This window comes from Silene latifolia, chromosome 1 (assembly GCF_048544455.1).
Source record: "Silene latifolia isolate original U9 population chromosome 1, ASM4854445v1, whole genome shotgun sequence".
Lineage (NCBI taxonomy): Eukaryota > Viridiplantae > Streptophyta > Magnoliopsida > Caryophyllales > Caryophyllaceae > Silene > Silene latifolia.
The window spans coordinates 146,830,280-146,856,880 of record NC_133526.1 but is presented as its reverse complement, the minus strand read 5'-3'; positions in this window follow the sequence as shown (position 1 = coordinate 146,856,880).

Sequence of the window (26,601 nt, the reverse complement as noted above, 5' to 3'; positions counted from 1 at the left end):
AGTGGACGTTGTTAAAGCGTCCGTTGTAAAAGGTTTTAACAACGGTTGGTTTTCTTAAGGAAACCATTGTGAAAAATATTAACAACGATTTTAAGTATAAAAACCCGTTGTGGAAAGTGTGACTCAATTTTGGGGGGAAAGTTATAACAACGGGTTGTTTGTAAATAACCGTTGTTGTTTTTTCTTAAGAAATAAAAAAAAATTAAATTAAATATTACTAGATGCATGTATAATTACGGCCCGTTAGAATTCCGATGCATGCAGAATATCCCTTAAATTAATTACCAACGGTTTTGAAAAAACTTATAAATGTGACTAGCTATAAATATTAAAGCATCCTTTACTAACATTCATTAATTGAAACAACATGGCAATGAACCCTAATTTTATCAACAACGAAGAATGGCTTACACAAACGATTGAAGATGATGGGAAGGTTCTCGCCGGGATTCCCGCCGATCAACACCCATTAATCAAAGCATCCCTTGAACATCAACGGAATTATTGGATTAAGAGGCGTGAAGCAGTCTGGCTTGTCAACAAAGCCTCATCATCATCATCATCTTCATACCCTCCTCGTCACTGTTATTTCGCAACTTGGTCTGCAGCCAGAGATATGTTGAGTTGTACTCTTCCAACCTTATCTCCACATGCAAGTCGTGTCCTTGCATATATTCAATCTGTTATTGCAAAATATGAAGCCAATGACCCGGAAGTTAGCAGTATACCAGAGTGGCGTGATTGGTGGCAGGTTGAGAAGCGCTTTTTACGCTTAACCGGGGTTGTTCCGGCTTATTATACATCTTTTGATTTCTGATAATTGCTGTAATGTATTTGGTTTAAAATTAAATAAAATGATCATTTTGAAAGTGTTGAGTTATGCTTGTTTGATTTGCTTCCATTTTTTGAACTCCATAGATCAGTCATCATCAAGATCCAGATTATTACTGCCATCACTGTGCATATGAATGGACAATATGGAATGAGAAGGGTTAGTAATAAGATTTGAAGCAGCATTGAGAGATATGATGATGCTGATTATGGCACAACTTCCTAACATATATATTAATTAAAAAACAACTCAACCCACACATTGCTTAGTATAAATACATTGCATTATCTCAACTAACATGCATTTCCATTATCTCAATATATTCTCCAAACCCTAACTGCTAAAACACACTCCAAATAAATTAACCCTCTCCTTAATCTTTCAAAACAAACTCCAAACTCCAACAAAATGAATGATATCATCCTTAACACTCTTACTATGCTCGATCCGTACTGAAGGACGCCAAAGAAGATGGCTTGGCGGAGCAGCAGCAGCTGCAGCTATATGACGATATAGCAGATGCTGAACGGAACCTAATGTTCGATAAAAACACATACATGGAAATGAAATAATTAGAAAAATAAAATAATGACGATGAAACAAAACTGATAATTACAGAACGTACGTAAAGAGACGATGAAATCAACAGTGACAGCGAGAAGATAAAGCGATGATGAGAAAGAGAGAAAGAGACGATGAGAAAGTGTGTGTTTTGTGTTTGTGTTTGGCTGCTGCTGGGTTTGTGTTTGTGTATTAAGGTTTGTGTTTTTTGGCTGCAGCAGACTTGTGTTTGTGTGGTTTATAGTATGGAAGGTATTGACAATGGTTATTAAACAACAACCGTTGTGAAATATGTTTTAACAACGGTTGTAAAAAACACCCGTTGTTAAATAAGTTTTAACAACGGGTTTCAAAAATAACCGTTGTGATTACTTTTCACTAACTTTGCGCCAATTTTGCGCCAAATTATTAACAACGGTTGTTCATGTGTGACCCGTTGTTAAAACGAATAACGGTTTTTATAACCATACCCGTTGTAATTGATTTTAGTAAAATTCGCGCCATACATTCTACAACGTCTATTGTGATTTTCGTGAATAATCGTTGTTAAAGGGGCGTTGTAGTTGCCTGGATTTGTAGTAGTGTCTCTTTCTCCGGATTATTATCTCTGTAATCTCTCTTTTTCCCTTTCTCTTTATTTAATGTTTATTATTTCCCTTAACTCTGATTTTTGCTCTTTTCGTTATTATGTCTAGCTAATTCTCTCTGCTAGGATTAGGTGATTCGATGGACTGCATGTTAATTGCTAATTAGGTTTACAGATCGTCTATTGTGGTTATGTCTATGTTGTTAATCGCTACAATTAATTGTTTCTGTCTAATTGAGTCGACGCAATTAGTCATTTCATCATAGTAAACCTTGACCTGGACCGGAAGGTTGGAAGGGGTGAGACTCGTAGCAAACTTTAGGGCACCGTAATGAGGGCGGAAGCTAGGCTATTTGTGCTTTAGGGCGAATTGAGACCGGAAGGAGATATTCACTGCCCCTTAGACCGACACATTGACCAATCTGTGACCTTAACTACGATTGAGTAACGTTCATGGATGACCCGACATCCTAGTTCCCTCTCTCCTCCTTGTTAATTTCTCTTATCCCCTTTTCTCTTGCTTAATCTTATTAGTTTAGTCAAGATAATCAAAACCCCCACTGTGACCTTAGACAGACCGAATAGACAAGTAGATAGTGACCGCCTCCCTGTGGAAATCGACCCTACTTACTGCTAGCTTCTGTTAGTGTAACTCGGTATTTTATTTTTGGTACCTGACGACGGTATCAACAAGTATTATTAAAACGATAGATATTAATTATTTCCTTCATTTCCGTTTTTGTAGTTATGTATTCGCAATGCATTCATATAATACTCTTACACCAATCACTATTAATTCATGGCTCCAATCATTTGATGAAAAATGCTCCGAGTATGACAATGATACGATTAGAGAATTACGCTTTGGCATTGGTCAGGATGGAAATCTTTGCTACTTCCACACCTCACACTCCAATATTTATGCCTACCTCTTTGGTAAGAAAACCCTGTGAAGAAAATCTCACTAAAACGAAGGCATCCTTGTTTGATGAAGCAAGGAGAAATATCAAATTGAGTGGGAGTTCTAGCAAGAATGTCCTTGCAACTGAAAGGAGATATGATATTATTAAAGGAAAGGCAAAGATGGGTGAGAAACCCAAACCTGATAATGAATTGGAAATGGATAGTGAGACTACCACAACCAAGACCAAGAAGGGTGCCCAATCTTATGAATAATGTCATTATTGTAATGTAATGGGCCATTGGAAGCGAAATTGCCCAAAGTATTTGGGAGATATCTAAGTTGGACTTATCACTCCAAGTGAGACTTGGAAATGTGGAAAAGCTAAACAAGAGTGATATAAATCTCCGACAAGGAAATGGAGCTAGGGTAGCCGTCACTTCAAGAGGGACTTATGTACTTGTTTTAGCTAATAGCTTTGAGTTGTAATCAACATAGTTGTTATTATGTACCCATTTTGTCTAAAACATTCTTTCCATTTCAATGTTAGACATGAAAGGATTTATATTTTGCCATAAAAAACAATCGTTGTATTTGTTGAAAATAGACATCGCTGTGAGCCATGTCACTTATCTTTATGATATACAAGTTTTGTATCGTATAAAATTAATTAAATATCTATTTGGGCCATATCCTATAGGTGTGACCTAAAGGGATAAACTGACTACCACCGTCCCACGACAGTAACGTCAAACTCTAGCAAGCCAATCGTTACCGATTAATGTTGATCAGTTGACTATTTAATTTATCATCCCTTTCGTATTCTTATTATGAGATTTAAATACGATATTAAATCATGTGATCGCACTATTGTTGAGGACACATATTCCAAAAATCTTCCACTTGTCCGAGACAAGTGTGCGTCACCAATTCTCTTGTCCTATTACATCATCTCCCACTCAATGCAAGGTGTCTTGCAGGTCGTACTTGCATGTGATCATATCTTGAGCGGTTTCCTCGATTTGGAGAGTAACTGTCTGACCGGAATTATCTACCGTAGATACCTTCCGAGTGTGGCCACGCATTTATAGTTCACTACTCCTCGAGTGGCCCTGAGATTTTCAACCACCCCGACAAGGGGGTGGACAATTCCTATCGCACTATTCCCTTCGTTTAGCCACAGTTCATTATAACCCAAAATATACCCATTTGACCTCATTTACGACAGTCGTAGAGCATAAATAAAAGCTAATCATAAATTTGTGCCAACTTGGGCAAATAGTCTCTTGTCAAAAGAATTGACTCATAAGTATACTATAGCAGCTCTTGCCACGACCAGGCTTTATGAATTACCAGAACTCTATAAGCGGTCACTACCCGACAGAGTGTCCCACACAGTCTGCCTATGTGATCGACTAGTGTGGACAAGGCCCTCGGGAACTGCGTCCGCGGGATCCACACTAGGCATAATCGACTCGAGGTTCTTTCGAATCGAATTAAGACAAATTAGAGTCGCCACCAAGTTTTTTGGGAACTTGGAACCGTTCAAGTCAACTTTACACCTTTCATCGAAGAGCATAAAGCCAATCGACTACAAGTGATTAAAGATAAAGACTTGTACCCTATATCACTAGATTTGAATGACTCTCGTAATCCAATGGTATTTAGATGGATCCACAAACCATAGTTCTTGAGTAAGGGGTGAGGGTACGTGTTAGGAAGCCCATAAGGACACCTAACCCCGCCCGTCGATAACGGCCTCTACTAAGTCAAGTGTCGGATTTCAAACAAGGTCATAGCTACTACGATATATGATATGCAAACATCGTTTTTAAAGCCCTAACATGTGAAGTTTCTATGTCGATTTAGATGCAACTAAACTAACTTTGTCAAAGTTGTAATTTAGCATGTGAGTTGATTGATCTAACAACATACAAAACAAAGCAAACAAGGCTTAGGGGGAATGGGGGAGCTGTTGGGATCTATCCTATTACAACCCAGGCATTTCATGCCGACACAGCGATAAATTAAAGATACAACTCGATCTAAAATACAACGCTATACACAAAACCGTACACGACACATTACACGGCCAATTCGGCCTAGGGAAACGTGCACAAGGGGAGTGGCCCACGGCTTACATGACTCACGGCCTTGGGTCACTCCTCGTAATGTGTGCTTTCACTTAATCTCATCGAATTATACATAAGGCCGCGCACCAAAGCATGCATTAGCATAAATCGGGCCATGTTGCTTTAAACAACATGCGATTTACTACGCTCTTACATGCATTGGGGCACAACCATCTAACCAAACAAGACTAAGGTTTTGAAAGAGGTTTTGACTCGATAAAAGAAAGCTAACTCGAAAATTACAACTCGATAACAAACGATAAATTACAAGCGACAAAACAAATAAAGAACGAACGTTGTAAAACAAACGAAACAAGAAAAACCAAAGGACACGGCCAAGCCTCACGGCCTAAAGCCATGTCCAACCCTAGGTCCTAGGTCAGGTTTATTAGTTAGATCGATTGATTGCGAAACAAGTTCGAAAGCGGGCTAGAAAACAAGTTAGAAACGACGTTGATCAATTTGAAAAGATACCTTGCAAACGCGCATTCTACACGGCCTAAAGGGGTCCAATTAGGTCAAGTTTGCTAATTAATTTAACTCATCGAGTGTTAATAAGAAGGTGCTAATCACGCACTCTTATACTAGTGAGAAATTAGGTGAAAGAGAGAGAGATGCATTCAATTAAGTTACAGAATTGTTAATCGGTTTTTAAAGCTATGTCGATGTACCCTAATATGTCTAATTAGGTTATCAAATTGATCTAATGTCATCTAAATGAGTTATATGCTAACAATCAGAGGTCATAATAACATGTGACGGGTCCTAAGGTGGGTCGAATCACACGAAACAAAAGAGGGGTCAAAAGTGAAGAGCGAAGTTAGAACTCGTTTTATTAATGCCCTACCTTGAACACGAGGATATGTAAATGAGACGGGGGTGTACGACCGACTGATGTAGCGGTTTCTTTCCCATCTCAAGTCAACACGGGTGTTCATGGTGGTACTTTAACTCATACTCGGACTAAACTAGTTTCATAGTTAATTTAAACGATAAATAAAAACGATAAACGAAATAAAACGAAACAATAAAAAAACAAACATAAAAAAATGAAATAAAAAGGAGAAAGAGGAGGATTTGATGCACCCTCAACCTACATGTATCGTTGACACCGTCTTGGGTCGTAATCGATGGTAGATTTTATCTCGAGAGGCCGTCGTCGACGAAGAAACAAAGCAAACAACACGTTTTTATCGAATCTGGACAGCAACTTTCAAACAGCGATTTCTCTCTCGTTTCACGGTGAAAATTCGATTTAAAAGATGTTTTGAAAACTAGAAAGAGAGGAGAACAGAGATCTTAAAACAATCCCTGCTCGTTTTGAGTTATTGGGCACGAAAAACGAGCACAAACAGAACTGGACAGACAGGAAAAGCCGCGAAAACAGAGTGCATAACACTCTATTTTTCGAGGGAATTCGTGTACTCTCAAGGGCAATTTGGCTCGTAAATCTTTATCTAATGTGTAGATGGATGTTGTATGGTTAATTTGGAACAAGAAACTCGAATTTTGATGGAGGTTTGAAGGGAGAACGAAGGGTTTCAAAGAGGACACACAAACTGATTCTCAGTTTGTGAGTCGGTTTTGTGGAGGGTTTTTGGGAGGCAATTAGGGTTTGTTTCTGGGGTTTAAAGCTTGTGAGTGACGGTAGGATGTGTGAAGAACTTAGAGGAATGAATGTATGGTGAAGGGGGGGTATTTATAAGGAGTTAAGGTAGGGTTTTAGAGAGGAGAGGCAAACGGGCTCATTCACGCATAGCTGCTGTCCAGCAGCTTTTGTGAGGGTTTGAGAGGGCTTTTCTTGGTGGTTAAGCTAAGGTAATATGGGTAGGATACTAGGGTATGGGTTAGGGTTAATGGGCATGGGTTTTGGTGGTATTTGGAGCGGGTTTTGGGCTCGGGATTTGAGCTGCAAAACAGGGGGGCTGCTCGTGTTTTTGTGCGGGCTGTTGGGGGTGATTTGGGGCATGATTTGGGCCGTGGTTATGGGGTTCGAACTGGGGTTGGATGGGTAGAGGCTTAGGTTGGTTAGTGTACTCGAGATTCGTGCCAACTCGTAAAGAAAACGGGCCCAAAAACCGAGCTATAATCGAGCTCTAAAACACGTGTTTAAAACGAGTTCTTTTCGATTTTTAAATCGATTTTTCAAAACAATTAACACATTAAAATAAATGATTTTTCAAATCAAATATACTCATAAAATGATTTTTCAAATCAATTATTTATTTTATTTTCAATAAAATAAACTTGAGAAAATAAATTCAAAATAAAGCAATAAAATGAATTCACTTTAAAAAAAACATTAATTTAAATATCATTTAAATTAATAAAATACTCCGTCGACAACGCTCATTCTACATCGTAAAACGAGCCCAAATAATGACAATGACAACTAAAGAATACATGTGTCCTATCATCATCGGGCGTTTGTCGGGTTCTCTATAAATTCCAATATCGACGGATACGGGTATCTACAGAGCCCCCACTTTGACTGAGGCTTGGACAAGGCGAAAGTCAAAGTATACCCCAGGTCCCTCTCGACCTGAGGATTCTGCGGGTCGTTTATAGTCCATTAGACTTGCGTATATAAGCTCGCCAGCCATAAGAAGAGATCATACCTGAAACTTCGCTGGGGATTGACTCTTGCTTCTGTTGTGTCAACTTATCGTCATTGGTCGTCGACCCATAAATTGCATATATGATGGATTGAGTCTTATCCTCGGGCGCCTACGTATCCGTTTCTAACGGAAACAAACCCGCGTCATAGTTCGGCACTGCTGACACTTGCCCAAAGTTTATCATCTGCTGGCGTTTGTCCAAAATTCGTCATCTGCTGACATTTGCCCAAAATTTATCATCTGCTGGCGCTTGTCTGAATGGGACGGGGCTTTCCAAGGAGGTTGCCGCCGCTTTCATCATTTTCTTTCAGCTACGGAATTCTTCCATTTCATACTCTTGTATTGAATTGAATTCTGAGTGGATGTCATCCCTTTTATCTTGATAATGGTCTCTGAAGCCAACGGCTTCAGAGCCCCCAGTTTGCAATGGCTCTAAAGTCGAAGACTTTAGAGCCCCCAGTTGAAGCATATCCTGCTATATTTGAAACACAAAAACGTACTGGAAATAATCATCACATAAGCACATTTGGATCATCAATCCTAAAATTAGATCATTTGAAAGATTGGGTCATCGACCCGAAAATTGAATTTGAAAATTTTGAATAATTGGGCCATCGAACCGAAGTTTAAATTTGACATCCCTTGGTATGTTGGGCCATCGACCCTTCAAAAATTGAATTTAAAATTTTGAATTTCGAAAGATCGGGGTCATCGATCCACAAAGATTCCACTACTTGGATCATCTATCCACAATTCGCAAAAAGTTTTTGGAATTTTGAAATTTTTGAAATCGAACCTTGATGGGTGAGCATGAGACACGACTCAGACACTCTGTATGACCCGTCAATAACGTGGGCGTAGCCCGCTACCGTAAAACAAAAAAGGAAAATAAAACCGTAAGTGTGCACGAGTTTAAATTCAAATATTGACTTGTTGAGGGTAGAAATGTAAATTGGCCATTCTGGCGCCAAAAGATGGCAAACGGGAATCACAAGGCCATCGGACTTGAGACAGGGATATCGTATGGCATGGGCGTGCTCCCAAGGGCACATGGGAATCAAGATCACTCGGCATTGACAAGGTGGATTAAACTCACGGAGCAACAACGTTAGCTTCGCCTAGACACTAAACATAGAGTGATTTTATGAGAATAATTGGACATCACACATCACTCTTGTTGGGAACATTCCGCCGCTCTTCTCCTCGCCTCCTTTCTTTTCAGCGAGTATTCATCATTTCTTACCACCGCCTTCTTTCTTTTCAGCGGGCTTTTACTATTTTTCTTCCACGCCATCTTTATTTTCAGCGGGTTTTCATATTTTCTGTTCCCAACACAAACCTACATCTATATGACTCGGCATCTTTGCCTAAACCGTTCGATAAAGCTCATTCTGAGACTTGATACTATTCATCTGAACCTATATCCTTATCCTAGCTTACATCGAGTACTAAGACCAACTCAAACAAAGGGGGCTTCATTTGGACTTGGTTAAGACCCGTAAGAAACTGACAAGATGACAACTTGGATGATGGGTGGATTGAATCCCTTATTCTGAAGGACTGCCTACGTATTCGCGTGGAGCGAAATCAAATCCGACGTAGTTCGATCATGGTGCATAAACAAGGCATTTTGATTGTGTGTACACACTCAAAGGTTTCACCTAAGGTATCATGTCATATCCCATTCTAGCCTGTAAAGTACCGTTAAATCCCATGTTTGGGGTTAGGCGTAAAAGGCTTGGATCTTTTGGGATGTGGAGCTTGGTAATAACAAGTTGGAATGGTTAACCATCATTCTGAAGGTTTGTTTTGTAGTGCTAAGGCCAAGGGCTATGGCTGCTGATGTGGTTGGAATGGGTGTCTCGGGTTTGATAAAACCCGAGTGCAAATGGGTTGGAAAATGATGCGGGTTCAAATTTCCATGTCTGGACCCTAAAGGCTAGGTATAATAGCACAAGCGGAATGATTCTCAAAATTCCTGACTATCCCCTTGTAACTCTCTCAGGAAGGACTTAGAGGGTAAAGAGGTCACTACTTATGCTTTTGGGCTTCGCCCATTGAACCTCAACTATGGGTCCTTGACTTGAATTCTGGCTTCCGTAACTTCGACATTCAACCAAAAGCATTCTGCAATAACTTCAACATCTTTTTTTTTTCTTTTTTTTCTTTTTTTCTTTTTTTCTTTTTTTCTTTTTTTCTTTTTCTTTCATCACTTTTCTTTTTTCATTTTTCTTTTCTTTCCCCCCCCCCCCTTTTTTTTCATCTTTTCATCTTTTCATTCTTTTTCATCTTTTTTCTCTCTTTGAAAATGATCTTGTATTCATTCTCTTAGTCATAAATGGATACACCTTGAAAACTGGGCTTCGCCAACTAAAATGGGTTAGAACTAACAATTCCTTCTTAGAATGGGTTGGCCTCTTCTCTCTTCGAGAGGGGATGATTTTATGGGGAAAAGGCTTGCCTTCCATCATCGATAGGGGAAACAAGGAGCTAGTCCGGGTTCATCATAGAATCATCTAAAAGCTTGTCACAAACATTGGTTCAGATGGAGGTTTTCTACCGCCAGACATGGAATAGGTAAAGGAATCAAACACAGGATCCTAGTGTACCTTACATTTTAAAACGGGACATATTTCTACCTCAGGGATGCCTTTGAGTGTGTTGTGCGTTTTATCATGTTTCAGAATGATTGAGGATTGGAAACAAGACATATTTGGAAACGAAACTGCGACTTTTATTGGAATGACAAATGCTTAACAGACTCGAAGGAATGATTCCTAGGACACACCCTAGGTCATCGTGGAACAAACGACTCAACTTCAGGAAAAGAAAGTCCTAGACTCGACTCGACTAAGATAAGAAAACAGATCCCGACTCGTAATTTTCAAATCTGGTCTTGAGCTTTCTCTTGCTCAGCTGTCAGCTTAGATGCTCGGCTCTTGTCCTTGATCCCTGTGATGGATTGCCTCCATCCCGAGGTAGTCCTCTGAGGATCTACGCTAGTGATGGAGGTTGGTGAATCGAATTGTCCTTTATTAACTTCGTTAACGAGAGGAGTACATTCTGGAGCAAGACTCCCGACTTGAATTTTATTCTTCGGGTTTGGCAAGAATTTAAAGCAATCCACAAATATCTTCCCGATAAACACCCCTTTCAAGTGACATGGACGAATAAGATGGGAATAATCGACATTGTCTTCAACAGAAACAAAGTTAGAGTGATCGCCAAATGGATTGGTGATGTTATTAGGTTTAACAGCTGGGATCGGGAGCGTTCCGTTCTTAATCATGTCTTGAATTTCGTGCTTCAGTCGATAGCACCTTTCAGTATCATGGCCTTTCCCTTGATGAAAGGCACAGTAGGCATTTGGTTTATACCATTTACCTTGTTGATCAGCGGGAGGGTCCGGAGTTGGACCAATAGGCTTCAGCTTTCCTTGGGCTATGAGCCTTTGTAGAGCGTATGTATAAGTGCATCCGATATCGGTGAATGCCCTAGGTGTTTGGCGCTGCGGCTTCTTCGATTGCCCTTCTAAGATATTGATGGCTTCATCAATATGGACCGTTGCTGGGGCCTTGCCCTTAGACGATGAGGCCCCTTGGTACCCTTTCGGCCTTTCAGCCTCTGCCCTTATGACATCACCTTCTACCTTTATCCCGATTCTTATCAATTCTTTGAAAGAGCCAAAATTCTGGTATTTCAGAGCATTGCGGTAAATAGGTCGTAGATTCTTTACGAACTTATCTACCATTTCAACTTCATCAGGCTTCTTGGCTAATTTCACGCTTTCGGCGCGCCATCTTGCAAGGAATTCAGTAAAGCCTTCTTTGTCTTTCTTTGTCATCACCTCCAATGTTCTTATGTTGGTTTGAATCTCGACATTATCAGCATAGTGCTTGCAGAACTCCACCGTAATATCTTCGAAAGTGGGGAAGTTCTTAAGGTCAAGATTGTAGAACCACGCCTTCGGGTGTTCATCCAGAGATTGAGCGAAAATCTCAGAGAGCATATCAGCAGGTACTCCCTTCAGTGCTAAGTACCCCTTATAGGCCTTAACATGGTGGACTGGATCTTCGGTGCCCTTGCACTTTGGGATATCAGTGAGTACCATGTTCGTGGGCAACTTATCCTGAACCGGGGCATAGGCCCTAGCATTTTCGTAGTGGATGTTCTTCCCCTGGGAGAGTTTCAGACGGTCTTCAATGAACTTGAACCGTTTCTCCAGATCAGTCAGAGGTGGGGTAGATGGAGAGGAATCTTCACCCAGCTTGGATTCGATCACATCCATTCTAGCCCTCATGAGGTTCACGGCCTCGGTGAGTTTGTTAACAGCGTCTTCCATTACTTGAAGTCGGGTTTTTGGCGGCCTTTCTACAAGAAAACCCCGAACTGAGTCAATATTCAAATGTAAGAGCCCTTGCACACTTAAGGACACGACACCAAATTGACTCAAACAAAGACTCGACTTAAGACTGACTAACCAAAATGGTTCGACTCACGGTTGGATTTAGACCTAGATTCATTTTGGACTCGACAACGCGACACGACCCAAACCATCATAACTTGATTATAAACTGGACTCGGTGTGACTAAACCCGTGATTGGACCAACATAGTCCTATAGGTTTAAGTGAAACGCACTAAAATGGCCTAGCTTGGACGTTTCTGTGTACTATCCTGGACCAATTGGTCGACCCACATGACTCGAAGCCCAAGAGGTGAGCTTGGGTGACCCAACAAGGTCGTGTTCTAGACTCTCGGGGCAAAACACGCCTAGCCTAACACGGCCAGGACCCGGACACGACTCGACGCATTTCATGCTTGGTTGAGGTTCGAGAGGCATTTTGGATTGATTTTGAAAAACGAAGGATTGATTTGAAAATGAGATTTGAAATAGGCAGCATGCCGGCTATAAAAGCTCATTTTGGCCGAAATTTCTAGTCCTATTTGGGCAGCATTCCGCGTTTTTAAAACCATGCTATTTTGAAAGTAAGTTGTTCAAAAGTTCGGTTTTGAAAAGGACATGGAAAATTTGAAAAGACTCGGAAAAAACACCTTGCACATTGTCATTCTCATGTTATAAGGATGTATGCTCTTAGACATCTCTAAGTCTCGGCAAGTCTTCTACAACAAGGTCTATGCCCTCCCTCCTTTTGCGGTCTTATAGAGCAAGGGCCTTTAGGTAGAGTACCTAGAAGAGCATCCCCACCATCAAGAACCACGCGAGGCGGAGCGGAAGCAAGCAATGTGCGAGTTCCTGGCATAGTGGGACGTCGCCCCCCACGCACCACAAAGAAACGCTGGGACGGCCCGGGAAAGTCCTTAAGGGTTTATGCATGAATCGTAGCACTATGAGTAATGTTTTACTTTCCAATACTTTCTTTTCAAGTTTCACCTCGGAGGAAAAGACCCTAGAAACAAAGTGTAACTAGTCCTATTTTCTCCAGCGGAGTCGCCAAACTGTGGACAAGGCCCTCGAGAACTGCGTCCGCGGGATCCACACTAGGCATAATCGACTCGAGGTTCTTTCGAATCGAATTAAGACAAATTAGAGTCGCCACCAAGTTTTTTGGGAACTTGGAACCGTTCAAGTCAACTTTACACCTTTCATCGAAGAGCATAAAGCCAATCGACTACGAGTGATTAAAGATAAAGACTTGTAACCTATATCACTCGATTTGAATGACTCTCGTAATCCAATGGTATTTAGACGGATCCACAAACCATAGATCTTGAGTAAGGGGTGAGGGTACGTGTTAGGAAGCCCATAAAGACACCTAACCCCGCCCGTCGATAACGGCCTCTACTAAGTCAAGTGTCGGATTTCAAACAAGGTCATAGCTACTACGATATATGATATGCAAACATCGTTTTTAAAACCCTAACATGTGAAGTTTCTATGTCGATTTACATGCAACTAAACTAACTTTGTCAAAGTTGTAATTTAGCATGTGGGTTGATTGATCTAACAACATACAAAACAAAGCAAACAAGGCTTAGGGGGAATGGGGGAGCCGTTGGGATCTATCCTATTACAACCCAGGCATTTCATGCCGACACAGCGATAAATTAAAGATACAACTCGATCTAAAATACATCGCTATACACAAAACCGTACACGACACATTACACGGCCAATTTGGCCTAGGGAAACGTGCACAAGGGGGGTGGCCCATGGCTTACATGACTCACGGCCTTGGGTCAGTCCTCGTAATGTGTGCTTTCACTTAATCTCATCGAATTAGACATAAGGCCGCGCACCAAAGCATGCATTAGCATAAATCGGGCCATGTTGCTTTAAACAACATGCGATTTACTACGCTCTTACATGCATTGGGGCACAACCATCTAACCAAACAAGACTAAGGTTTTGAAAGAGGTTTTGACTCGATAAAAGAAAGCTAACTCGAAAATTACAACTCGATAACAAACGATAAATTACAAGCGACAAAACAAATAAAGAACGAACGTTGTAAAACAAACGAAACAAGAAAAACCAAAGGACACGGCCAAGCCTCACGGCCTAAAGCCACGTCCAACCCTAGGTCCTGGGTCAGGTCCATTAGTTAGATCGATTGATTGCGAAACAAGTTCCAAAGTGGGCTAAAAAACAAATTAGAAACGACATTGATCGATTTGAAAAGATACCTTACAAACGCGCATTCTACACGGCCTAAAGGGGTCCAATTAGGTCAAGTTTGCTAATTAATTTAACTCATCGAGTGTTAATAAGAAGGTGCTAATCACGCACTCTTATACTAGCGAGAAATTAGGTGAAAGAGAGAGAGATGCATTCAATTAAGTTACAGAATTGTTAATCGGTTTTTAAAGCTATGTCGATGTACCCTAATGTGTCTAATTAGGTTATCAAATTGATCTAATGTCATCTAAATGAGTTATATGTTAACAATCAGAGGTCATACTAACATTTGACGGGTCCTAAGGTGGGTCGAATCACACGAAACAAAAGAGGGGTCAAAAGTGAAGAGCGAAGTTAGAACTCGTTTTATTAATGCCCTACCTTGAACACGAGGATATGTAAATGAGACGGAGGTGTACGACCGACTGATGTAGCGGTTTCTTTCCCATCTCAAGTCAACGCGGGTGTTCATGGTGGTACTTTAACTCATACTCGGACTAAACTAGTTTCATAGTTAATTTAAACGATAAATAAAAACGATAAACGAAATAAAATGAAACAATAAAAAAACAAACATAAAAAAACGAAATAAAAGGGAGAAAGAGGAAGATTTGATGCACCCTCAACCTACATGTATCGTTGACACCGTCTTGGGTCGTAATCGATGGTAGATTTTATCTCGAGAGGCCGTCGTCGACGAAGAAACAAAGCAAACAACACGTTTTTATCGAATCTGGACAGCAACTTTCAAACAACGATTTCTCTCTCGTTTCACGGTGAAAATTCGATTTAAAAGATGTTTTGAAAACTAGAAAGAGAGGAGAACAGAGATATTAAAACAATCCCTGATCGTTTTGAGTTATTGGGCACGAAAAACGAGCACAAACAGAACTGGACAGACAGGAAAAGCCGCGAAAACCGAGTGCATAACACTGTTTTTCGAGGGAATTCGTGTACTCTCAAGGGCAATTTGGCTCGTAAATCTTTGTCTAATGTGTAGATGGATGTTGTATGGTTAATTTGGAACAAGAAACTCGAATTTTGATGGAGGTTTGTAGGGAGAACGAAGGGTTTCAAAGAGGACACACAAACTGATTCTCAGTTTGTGAGTCGGTTTTGTGGAGGGTTTTTGAGAGGCAATTAGGGTTTGTTTCTGGGGTTTAAAGCTTGTGAGTGACGGTAGGATGTGTGGAGAACTTAGAGGAATGAATGTATGGTGAAGGGGGGGTATTTATAAGGAGTTAAGTTAGGGTTTTAGAGGGGAGAGGCAGACGGGCTCATTCACGCATAGCTGCTGTCCAGCAGCTTTTGTGAGGGTTTGAGAGGGGTTTTCTTGGTGGTTAAGCTAAGGTAATATGGGTAGGATACTAGGGTATGGGTTAGGGTTAATGGGCACGGGTTTTGGTGGTATTTGGAGCGGGTTTTGGGCTCGGGATTTGAGCTGCAAAAAGGGGGTCGCTCGTGTTTTTGTGCGGGCTGTTGGGGGTGATTTGGGGCATGATTTGGGCCGCGGTTATGGGGTTCGAACTGGGGTTGGATGGGTAGAGGCTTAGGTTGGTTAGTGTACTCGAGATTCGTGCCAACTTGTAAAGAAAACGGGCCCAAAAATCGAGCTATAATCGAGCTCTAAAACACGTGTTTAAAACGAGTTCTTTTCGATTTTTAAATCGATTTTTCAAAACAATTAACACATTAAAATAAATGATTTTTCAAATCAAATATACTCATAAAATGATTTTTCAAATCAATTATTTATTTTATTTTCAATAAAATAAACTTGAGAAAATAAATTCAAAATAAAGCAATAAAATGAATTCACATTAAAAAAAACATTAATTTAAATATCATTTAAATTAATAAAATACTCCGTCGACAACGCTCATTCTACATCGTAAAACGAGCCCAAATAATGACAATGACAACTAAAGAATACATGTATCCTATCATCATCGGGCGTTTGCCGGGTTCTCTATAAATTCCAATATCGACGGATACGGGTATCTACAACTAGTCATCCCATAGTAACTAGGGGCGAATACTATGTCAATTTAGTTCACTTTAATGGGGTTCAATTTGTCTCTACAACCCATTTGGATTTAACAAAGTAATGGGTGAGTTTAATAAAACTCAAACGATAAATGCGATTATCATATATGAATAGTCAATACACTATTACTACTTCATATCTCATAATCTTTAGTGTACCTTTTACGCTAGTCGAAATGCAATAAAAGCTTAGGAAGTGGATATACCCTATATCCATATATTCCAACTTTGTCAATTGCTATTTCCTTCTATTCAATGTTATTTCTAATAACTTGAATTTATCTCTAAGTATTTGTCTAGTCTTCTTACTAGACTTGGACTCTTTAACTTGAAAGATGCTCCCACTGTTATCACATAACTTGTGATTGTAATACTCCGTATTTATATGTCTTGGGGTACTCTATCGAGTAGCCCTTACTCTGTCGAGTAAGGGCAAGTTGCGAAATAAAATAGTTTCTGACCTGTTGGGTACTCGATCGAGTAGCTGGGGTACTCGATCGAGTAAGGGGGTACTCGATCGAGTACCTTGGGTACTCGATCGAGTGTCCGGTTTACGGGGAGTTTTTCTCGGGTTTTGTTAATTACGCGATTAAGATATTTAAACATAATCGTCATTGTTTTAATTCACTTTTACAAAACCTAAAACCTGTTTAAGAAAGAAAGCAGCCACTTCATCTTCCTAATCGCGTTCTTAGCAATTCCCGGAGTTCAGACGGTCAGTTCGTGTCATAGTTCGTACCGTTGAGTTCCTTGCGTCGAGGGTAAGCTTCTAGCATAATTTTTATAATGTTTTGCTAGGTTTGGTCAAACCCTAATTTAGGGTTTGGGGGTTTTATGAGTAGTAAGTAATTGGTAGTCTTTATGTGTTATGTGTTAGGAGGAGGATTCGTAGAAGAGGCGTTTTGAGACAGCTGTAGATACCGTCTGCGTGTTGTGCTTTCCAGGTAGGATTTCCTACTCAGTATTAGTCCCATAACGGGGTATTGGTGATGTGTTGTATTTGGTTGTTTCATATAATTATTGTAAGGTGATTGTGGTTGTGTTTGTTGTTGATTGGTTCTCGAGATGCGTTCTCGGCTGAGTGGGGTCACTTGCGGGAGTGACTTCACGCCCTAGTTTCGCCCTTCGTGGAACCCGCCACGGAAGGGGATGTGCACATTAATGGACAGGGTTATCGCTCGTACGATGAGCGGGGCTTAGGTGGGAACGGCTGCGGTCCCCCACTGGCAGGGCTGGTCCAGTGGACAGTCAGTATTGAGATGATGGGAGTTGGTGGTGTGTGCGTGTGTGTGTGTGACAGTTCAGCTGTCTGTTTGTCTTATTATTGTTACCTATATTGATTGTGTGATTAGTACTGACCCCGGTGTTGTTTTGTAAACCTGCGGTGATCCATTCGGGGATGGTGAGCAGATATTGAGCAGGTATAGAGATGAGTACTGGGATAGCTGGGATGGCCACGACATGAGGATAGAGTCTTCCGCTGTAGTTTAGCATTTATTATCGTTTCAGTTGATAACAGATAGTTTGGAATAATGTATCGTACTTTAGTTTGGTTTGAGGATTGTATTCATTCATTAAACTATTTATATTAAACGTTGTTTCTGTTTTGTCTATTTGATTATCATACCTCGGGCGACCGAGATGGTAATGTCTTCATACCTGAGTGGTCCTGGTAAGGCACTTGGAGTATGGGGGTGTTACAAATGGTATCAGAGCGACGATCCTGAAACCTGTAACCAATGAACTTAATGAACATAGGGAGTCAATTAAAATGAACCCGGGGTAAAAGTTGTAGGAGCTAGTGCAAAGGCTTGGGAGACGTCCTAAAGTCGCGGGGGTCGCCCTACAACTTTGAACCGGTCACATGGGAAAGTGTTTGTCGAGTCATATGTGTGCCTGGTTAACTTGTTAACAATGTGATGAAGTGTGTGATTGTTGGATGTTGGAGGAGAAGTTGAGAATGTGAAAGAAAAATAATATATGTGTAGACTTGATGATTGGAATAACATGTTGGATGTTTACAATGTGGCTTTAATGGCATGATGAATTGATCTTGTTGATAGTAGAGTAGATGCGTAGCATATCTATTATGATATCATGTGGTTTTATAAAGTTTAGCATGTTAGTATGTGACGTAATATGCGGGTAGCTCTTACGTATTAGTGGTACTCGATCGAGTGAGACTGACTCGATCGGGTGGGTTTTTGGCGATTTTGAGTCCAGAATCGAGTTTTGGGGCACTCGATCGAGTAACTAGGGGTACTCGATCGAGTAGAAACCACTCGATCGAGTAGCCTAGATACTCGATCGAGTAGGTAAGAGATCAGAAAGTCTGTTTGGTTCCGGAGTTTGGGTACTCGATCGAGTACGTGGGGCACTCGATCGAGTAGCCCGTTACTCGATCGAGTGTGTTTGGGAACTCGATCGAGTGGGTTCTGGGCAGCGTGTTTTCGTGTTTTGAGGTTTAGTACGTGTGTTTATGTTTACCCCTTTCTTATATAGCTTCAAGATGCCGCCCAAGAGAACTGCTTTGTACGCGAGAGCTGAGCTTATGACCACGGATGACATCGTTAAGATGTTAGAGCACTAGGATGCTCTTACTGAGACCCTGAAGAGAGTGAATGAGGACAAGGATAAGAATAAGGAGAAGGAGGTTGATCATTCTAAAATCAGCCTCTACATTGCGAGGTTTAACCCGAAAGAGTACAAGGGGGTTGGGGAACCTAATCTGCTTGATAGTTGGCTGAGGGAGATGGAGAACATCCTAGACTTGGTTCATTGCCCCGATGAGATGAGAGTGGAACAGTGCGTTCTATCCGAGGGAGGCAAAGAGGCAAGTGGTGGGATTCGGTGAAGGTGAGTGCTAAGGAGATATACACCAACCAAGGCTTACCTGCTATACCTTGGGGGAGTTTCGTAGGGCTGTGAGGAAGGAGTTAAATGCGGAGCATGTGAGGAGTAGGTTGAGGGAGGAGTTTGATAAGTTTAAGATGACCGCTGAGATGTCGGTAGCCGAGTACTACAAACAGTTCAATGAGAAGTCCAGGTATGCTGAGGATATGGGTTTAAGTGAGGAGAACCTGGCGTTGAGGTTTGAGAGTCGGTTGACTACCAAGATTATGGATAAGTTACCCGTGGGAATCCTTACCGATGTTAAGGAAGCTTATGAGAGGGCTGGAAGGGCGGAGAGGCTGGTGGAGATGGCTCAGGAGAGGTCTGGTGGAGAGAAGAGGAAGTCTGAGAGCGAGGGTGGTGGCCAATCTAATTACAAGAAAGGCAACCACAATCAGTCTAAAGGATTTTCTTCTGGGTCCGAGTTTAGTGCTGGGGCTTCTTTTGGGCGAGGCCGTGGGAGTGCGAGTAATAGCTGGGGAGTGACCTGCTTTGGTTGTGGTGGCGTAGGCTACAAGAGACATGAGTGCACGAGTGCACCGGGATCTTTCCAGAGGCCTGCCCAGAGCTTCGCGAGCAACAGACCGGCTGGATCATGGCCAAACCGGGGAAGTCAGAGTTACCAGAGTGGAGGCAACCGCAACGGCGGTAATTCTTATCATAAGACACCGACGAACAACAACAACAATCAAGGGTCGGGTGCTAAGCCGACCGCATCGGCTAATCTTGTCCAGGAGGTGGGCGAAGACCGATGGCAAGTTGTTCATGATGGAGAAAAGGCATTTGTGGAGGATGCGCACGTTATCACCGGTACATTCCTTGTTAACGGTATTCCTACGTTTGTTTTGTTTGATTCGGGGCTTCTCGTCGTTTGTGTCTTGAGTCATGTAAAACGAGTTGGGTTTGAGAGTATATGAGTCCGTTAGGGAGCAAGTTTTCATACCTTCGGGTGAGTTTGTATCGTGTGGGAGGTTGTTTAGAGATGTATCTTTGATAGTTGGGCAAGTCGATTTCCCTGTAGACTTGCTAGAGTTTCCTTTTAATGGTTTTGAGATGATAGTTGGGATGGATTGGTTAGGAAAGTATAAAGCTAAGATAGACTGTCATCAAAAGAAAGTGTCCTTAAGAGGTCCAAAGGGTGTTAGTGTGTCTTATCGTGGGTTTCTAGTCAAACCCAAAGTTAAGTTGATTGCAATTGTCACCTTGAAGTCGTATCGAGGAAGGGATGTCCTCGATTTTGTGACATGTGAGAGATGACCGGATAGAGAGCCCGCGATTGACGAGAAACCGGTGGTGGGAGAGTTTGAGATGTTTTTCGAGAGGAGATTAAAGGTTGCCACCGAAGAGAGAGATAGATTTCACCGTAGAGTTGAAGCCAGGGGCGGGGCCAATCTCTAAGGCACCGTACCGTATGGGTCCTAAGGAGATGGAGGAGCTTAGGAAGCAGTTGGATGATTTGATAGAGAAGGGATACATTAGACCAAGTGTATCGCCTTAGGGAGCACCAGTTCTATTCGTGAAGAAGAAAGATGGGAGTTTGAGGCTCTGCATAGATTACAGGGAGCTGAACCGTGTGACGATAAAGAACAAGTATCCTTTGCCAAGGATAGATGACTGTTTGATCGGTGAGCGGTGCAACGAGTCTTTTCTAAGATTGATTTGAGGTCGGGGTACCATCAGGTGAAGATTAGAGAGGTGGACATACCGAAGACAGCTTTCACGTCAAGGTATGGCCATTATGAGTATGTGGTGATGCCGTTTGGGTTGTCTAATGCGCCGGCAGTATTTATTGATTTGATGAATAGAATCTTCAGACAGTTCTTGGATCAGTTTGTAGTAGTGTTTATCGATGACATCTTGGTCTACTCTAAGACTAAGGAGGAGCATGAGGAGCATCTGAGGATCGTGTTGCGAGACTTTGAGGATCATGAGTTGTATGCTAATTTGTCCAAGTGTGAGTTCGATTAGAGAAAGTTGCTTTTCCGGGGCATGTAATCTCTAAAGATGGGGTAGTCAGAGATCCGGCGAAGATTGAGGCAGTGACAAAGTGGGAAGCACCAAAGAATGTTGCTGAGGTTAGAAGTTTCTTGGGTTTAGCAGGATACTACATGCGGTTCGTGAAAGATTTCTCCAAGATAGCTAGACCGATGACAGCGTTGATGAGGAAAGAGAACAGGTTTCGTTGGGATGAGGGTTGCGAGACGGCGTTCCAAACATTAAAGGAGCGTTTGACCACAGCTCCTGTCCTAGCATTGCCTGAAGGGAGCGAGAATTTCGAGGTTTATACAGACGCCTCGAAGAATGGGTTGGGATGTGTGTTGATGCGAGAATGGTAAAGTGATTGCCTATGTTTCTAGGCGTTGAAGCCTTATGAGGAGAACTACCCTACTAATGATCTGGAGTTGGGTGCAGTGGTGTTTGCTCTCAAGATTTGGAGGCATTACCTTTATGGAGCAATCTTTAAGGTATTTTCTGACCACAAGAGTCTTAAGTACATCTTCACGCAGAAGGAGTTGAACATGAGACAGAGGAGGTGGATGGAGTTGATTGGCGATTACGACATGGAGATCATCTACCATGAAGGGAAGGCCAATGTTGTTTGCGATGCTTTGAGTAGAAAGAGTGTACATTCCCCGTGTGCGACTCTATCTTTGATGAGGCTGAGGGATGAGGTAGCAAGCTTTGGGATTCATATAATGCAGAAAGGAGATGCTATGGGTGATATGACGGTACATATGGAGTTTTATGATGACATTCGGGATAAGCAGGCTTTGGATCCTAAGATAGTGGAGTGGAGAGCTGGAGTAGAGAAAGGGACAGTGTCCCGGTTTTCCATTCATACAGACGGTAGCTTGAGGTTTGATGGTAGGTGGTGTGTTCCTAATGATGAGGAGTTGAAAAAGACAATCATGACAGAGGCGCATTGCACACCATATTCAGTTCATCCAGGTGGAGACAAGCTATACAAGGATTTGAAGAAAACGTTTTGGTGGCCTGGGATGAAGAAAGAGACAGCTGAGTTTGTGTCCCGTTGTTTGACATGCCAAAGAGTAAAAGGGGAACAGAGAAGACCACAAGGTAAGATTCAGTCTTTAGAGGTGCCTGAGTGGAAGTGGGAATCCATTTCCATGGATTTCATTGTGGGTTTGCCTAAGAGTCAACAAGGTAACAACATGATTTGGGTGATAGTGGATCGTCGACCAAGTCATCTCACTTTGTTCCAATGAAAGATACATGGACTAAGGCACAACTGGCTATGGCCTATCGAAAGAACGTGCTTAAGTTACATGGAGTCCCTAAGGACATAGTGTCGGACAGAGATGCGAGGTTTATATCGAGGTTTTGGAAGGAGTTGCAGGAATCGTTGGGAACGACTTTGAAGATGAGTAAGACATTTCATCCTGCGACAGATGGGCAGACCGAGAGAACAATCAAGACTCTTGAGGATATGTTGCGAGCTTGTGTGATGGATTTTGGTGGTAGCTGGGAGCGGAGGTTGGACTTGATAGAATTTTCTTACAACAAAACGGCTATCACACCAAAAGTATAGGTATGGCACCGTTTGAGGCTTTGTATGGGAGGAGATGTAGGAGTCCAATCTGTTGGGACGATAGTCGAGGCAAAGTGGTTTTAGGACCAGAGATGGTGCATGAGATGGTGGAACAGATTAAGATGATCGAGAACGGATGAGAGCGGCCCGGGATCGACGGAAGAGATGCAGATCTACATCGTCGGGACATAGAGTTTCAGGTTGGGGACAAGGTTCTTCTGAAAGTGTCTCCGATGCGTGGAGTTATGAGATTTGGGAAGAAAGGCAAGCTAAGTCAGAAGTTTATAGGGCCTTATGAGATCTTAGAGCGAGTTGGGGAAGTTGCTTATCGTTTGGCTTTACCAGCTGCGTTGGAGAGGGTGCATAATGTGTTTCATGTATCGCAGCTGCGGAAGTATGTGAGTGACCCGTCACATGTGTTGGAGGCGGAGAGCTTAGAGCTAGATGAGTCCTTATCATATCTTGAGGTACCTAAGCAGATCCTAGACCGAAAGGTTAGAAAGACCAGGAGTGGTGAGACAGTTTTGCTTAAGATCCTTTGGTCTAACCACGAGACTGAGGAAGCTACATGGGAGGCGGAGGATATCATGAAAGAGCGTTACCCTTTCCTTTTTGATCAGGTATGTATGGTTACGGGGACGTAACCTTGTTTCTTTTAGGGGGGTAGGAGATGATCGCGACAGTTTTTAAGAGTTTTATATACACCTTTTATATGTTGTGTCGGTATGTTTGTCGGGATAAGTTGGGGTTAGTATCATGTTTTACGTTGTGTTTAGTTTGACCTTCGAGTCGGGAAGCTTATGGGAGTACCTTTGTTTAGTAGTGGTTTGAACTTCGGGGACGAAGTTCCTTTTAAGGAGGGAAGACTGTAATACTCCGTATTTATATGTCTTGGGGTACTCTATCGAGTAGCCCTTACTCTGTCGAGTAAGGGCAAGTTGCGAAATAAAATAGTTTCTGACCTGTTGGGTACTCGATCGAGTAGCTGGGGTACTCGATCGAGTAAGGGGGTACTCGATCGAGTACCTTGGGTACTCGATCGAGTGTCCGGTTTACGGGGAGTTTTTCTCGGGTTTTGTTAATTACGCGATTAAGGTATTTAAACATAATCGTCATTGTTTTAATTCACTTTTACAAAACCTAAAACCTGTTTAAGAAAGAAAGCAGCCACTTCATCTTCCTAATCGCGTTCTTAGCAATTCCCGGAGTTCAGACGGTCAGTTCGTGTCATAGTTCGTACCGTTGAGTTCCTTGCGTCGAGGGTAAGCTTCTAGCATAATTTTTATAATGTTTTGCTAGGTTTGGTCAAACCCTAATTTAGGGTTTGGGGGTTTTATGAGTAGTAAGTAATTGGTAGTCTTTATGTGTTATGTGTTAGGAGGAGGATTCGTAGAAGAGGCGTTTTGAGACAGCTGTAGATACCGTCTGCGTGTTGTGCTTTCCAGGTAGGATTTCCTACTCAGTATTAGTCCCATAACGGGGTATTGGTGATGTGTTGTATTTGGTTGTTTCATATAATTATTGTAAGGTGATTGTGGTTGTGTTTGTTGTTGATTGGTTCTCGAGATGCGTTCTCGGCTGATTGGGGTCACTTGCGGGAGTGACTTCACGCCCTAGTTTCGCCCTTCGTGGAACCCGCCACGGAAGGGGATGTGCACATTAATGGACAGGGTTATCGCTCGTACGATGAGCGGGGCTTAGGTGGGAACGGCTGCGGTCCCCCACTGGCAGGGCTGGTCCAGTGGACAGTCAGTATTGAGATGATGGGAGTTGGTGGTGTGTGCGTGTGTGTGTGTGACAGTTCAGCTGTCTGTTTGTCTTATTATTGTTACCTATATTGATTGTGTGATTAGTACTGACCCCGGTGTTGTTTTGTAAACCTGCGGTGATCCATTCGGGGATGGTGAGCAGATATTGAGCAGGTATAGAGATGAGTACTGGGATAGCTGGGATGGCCACGACATGAGGATAGAGTCTTCCGCTGTAGTTTAGCATTTATTATCGTTTCAGTTGATAACAGATAGTTTGGAATAATGTATCGTACTTTGGTTTGGTTTGAGGATTGTATTCATTCATTAAACTATTTATATTAAACGTTGTTTCTGTTTTGTCTATTTGATTATCATACCTCGGGCGACCGAGATGGTAATGTCTTCATACCTGAGTGGTCCTGGTAAGGCACTTGGAGTATGGGGGTGTTACAGTGATAAAGTCATTTGTAGAGGGATTCACCCTTAATCCCTACATTGACCATTTTATCACAATTTACTTAGATTCCTTTTGTAGAATTTGCAATGCGCGAAACTAAAACACTTTTCTAGTCTCTTACTCCTAAGTCAATAAGACATCCTAGGATTTCAACAAATCCCTTTTGGTTTGGAAACTTAAGTTTTATGCAACCCTTCAACACATAACTTAGTATATCATCCAAACATATGAACAAATCCTCAATTGTTATTTAAGGGTTCCACAAGCCATATTATGGGAATTATATTATTATTGACTTATTATGCTCCTAGCATATGATTCATCAAGGCATGTACGTCTGTTGGCATACATGATCATTCTAATGGCGGAATCATTAGCAATCGATTTCATGTGATCAACAACTTAATAGGTTCAGTGAACGACTATGACTATCATAATAATTCCACTTTCATCAACATGAATAACCTGCTCAACCTTGTTGATGTTAAGCAGATATGAAAGATCTTATCATCTAAGACTCTCAATTCTATGCCAATATTCTCTCACATAGATTCAGAAATATAAAATACATTGCACCTTTTCCTAGTCTCCCAATCACTCTTGACAGAAGAGAGCATTGGTACATTATTCGCAATAATTAATATGTCTTCAACATATAAGACATCGGAAAAAATAATTCTAGCTCCCACTTAGCTTCATGTATAATCGTGATTCTTCAATCATGTGAATGAAACCATTCTCAATTATCACATGAACGAAAAGTATAATCCTTTGATGCTTGCTTAAGACCATTCTAGGATCACTTAAGAAAGTTACGCATAATATGTTAGGATTCTTAGATATTCATCTAAGATTTTGTGTTCCAAACTATTAATCCAAATGATTTGTACATTTGTCTTTTTTCGATTAGGCCACATAAATAAGAAACGCATTAAACGCTAGTGTTGACTAGAATTATTGGACCATTTGATTTGAAATTATATGGAATATGCGAGTCTCATCTCCTTCGCAAAATTATTTCTACTCCCTTTAGTGGTAAAGGAACACGAGCAAGTGATTTGTTGGGACTAATGCATGCCGATGTATGTGTTCTAATAAGCATAACCGCAAGGGGAATTTATGACTACTTCGTCACTTTTAATGATGATTTAAGTAGATATGGGTATATTTACTTAATCAAATATAAAGTGAAGCATTTGAGAAATTTGAAGAATTTCTAAATGATGTAGAGAACCAATTGAACAAAGTACTAAAGCATTACGATTCGATCGTAGTGGCAAAGATCTTAGTAATGAATTTGATTTATTAGATATGGATTATGACCTAGTGTCACTACCCATAAGATCAAACTAATATGAGTCGGTTTGAGTTATCGAACTCAATTTTGGGAATTTACAATCTAAAACGGACACATAATTCTAAGCGGATGGTCAACAAGGAAATACCTGAAATAGAGAGTCTATTGAACAAATTACTTGGATCAAATTTGCATCTAACATGAATCAAGCTGCCATGATAGAGCTGGTCTTTTATGTGCTAACACGTCAGTCTAGACAAACTTCCAATTACTTCACCACATATGTTTGTAACTCACAAAGCTATCTCTTAAGAAGATAGATGTATTTCTAAGAGATAG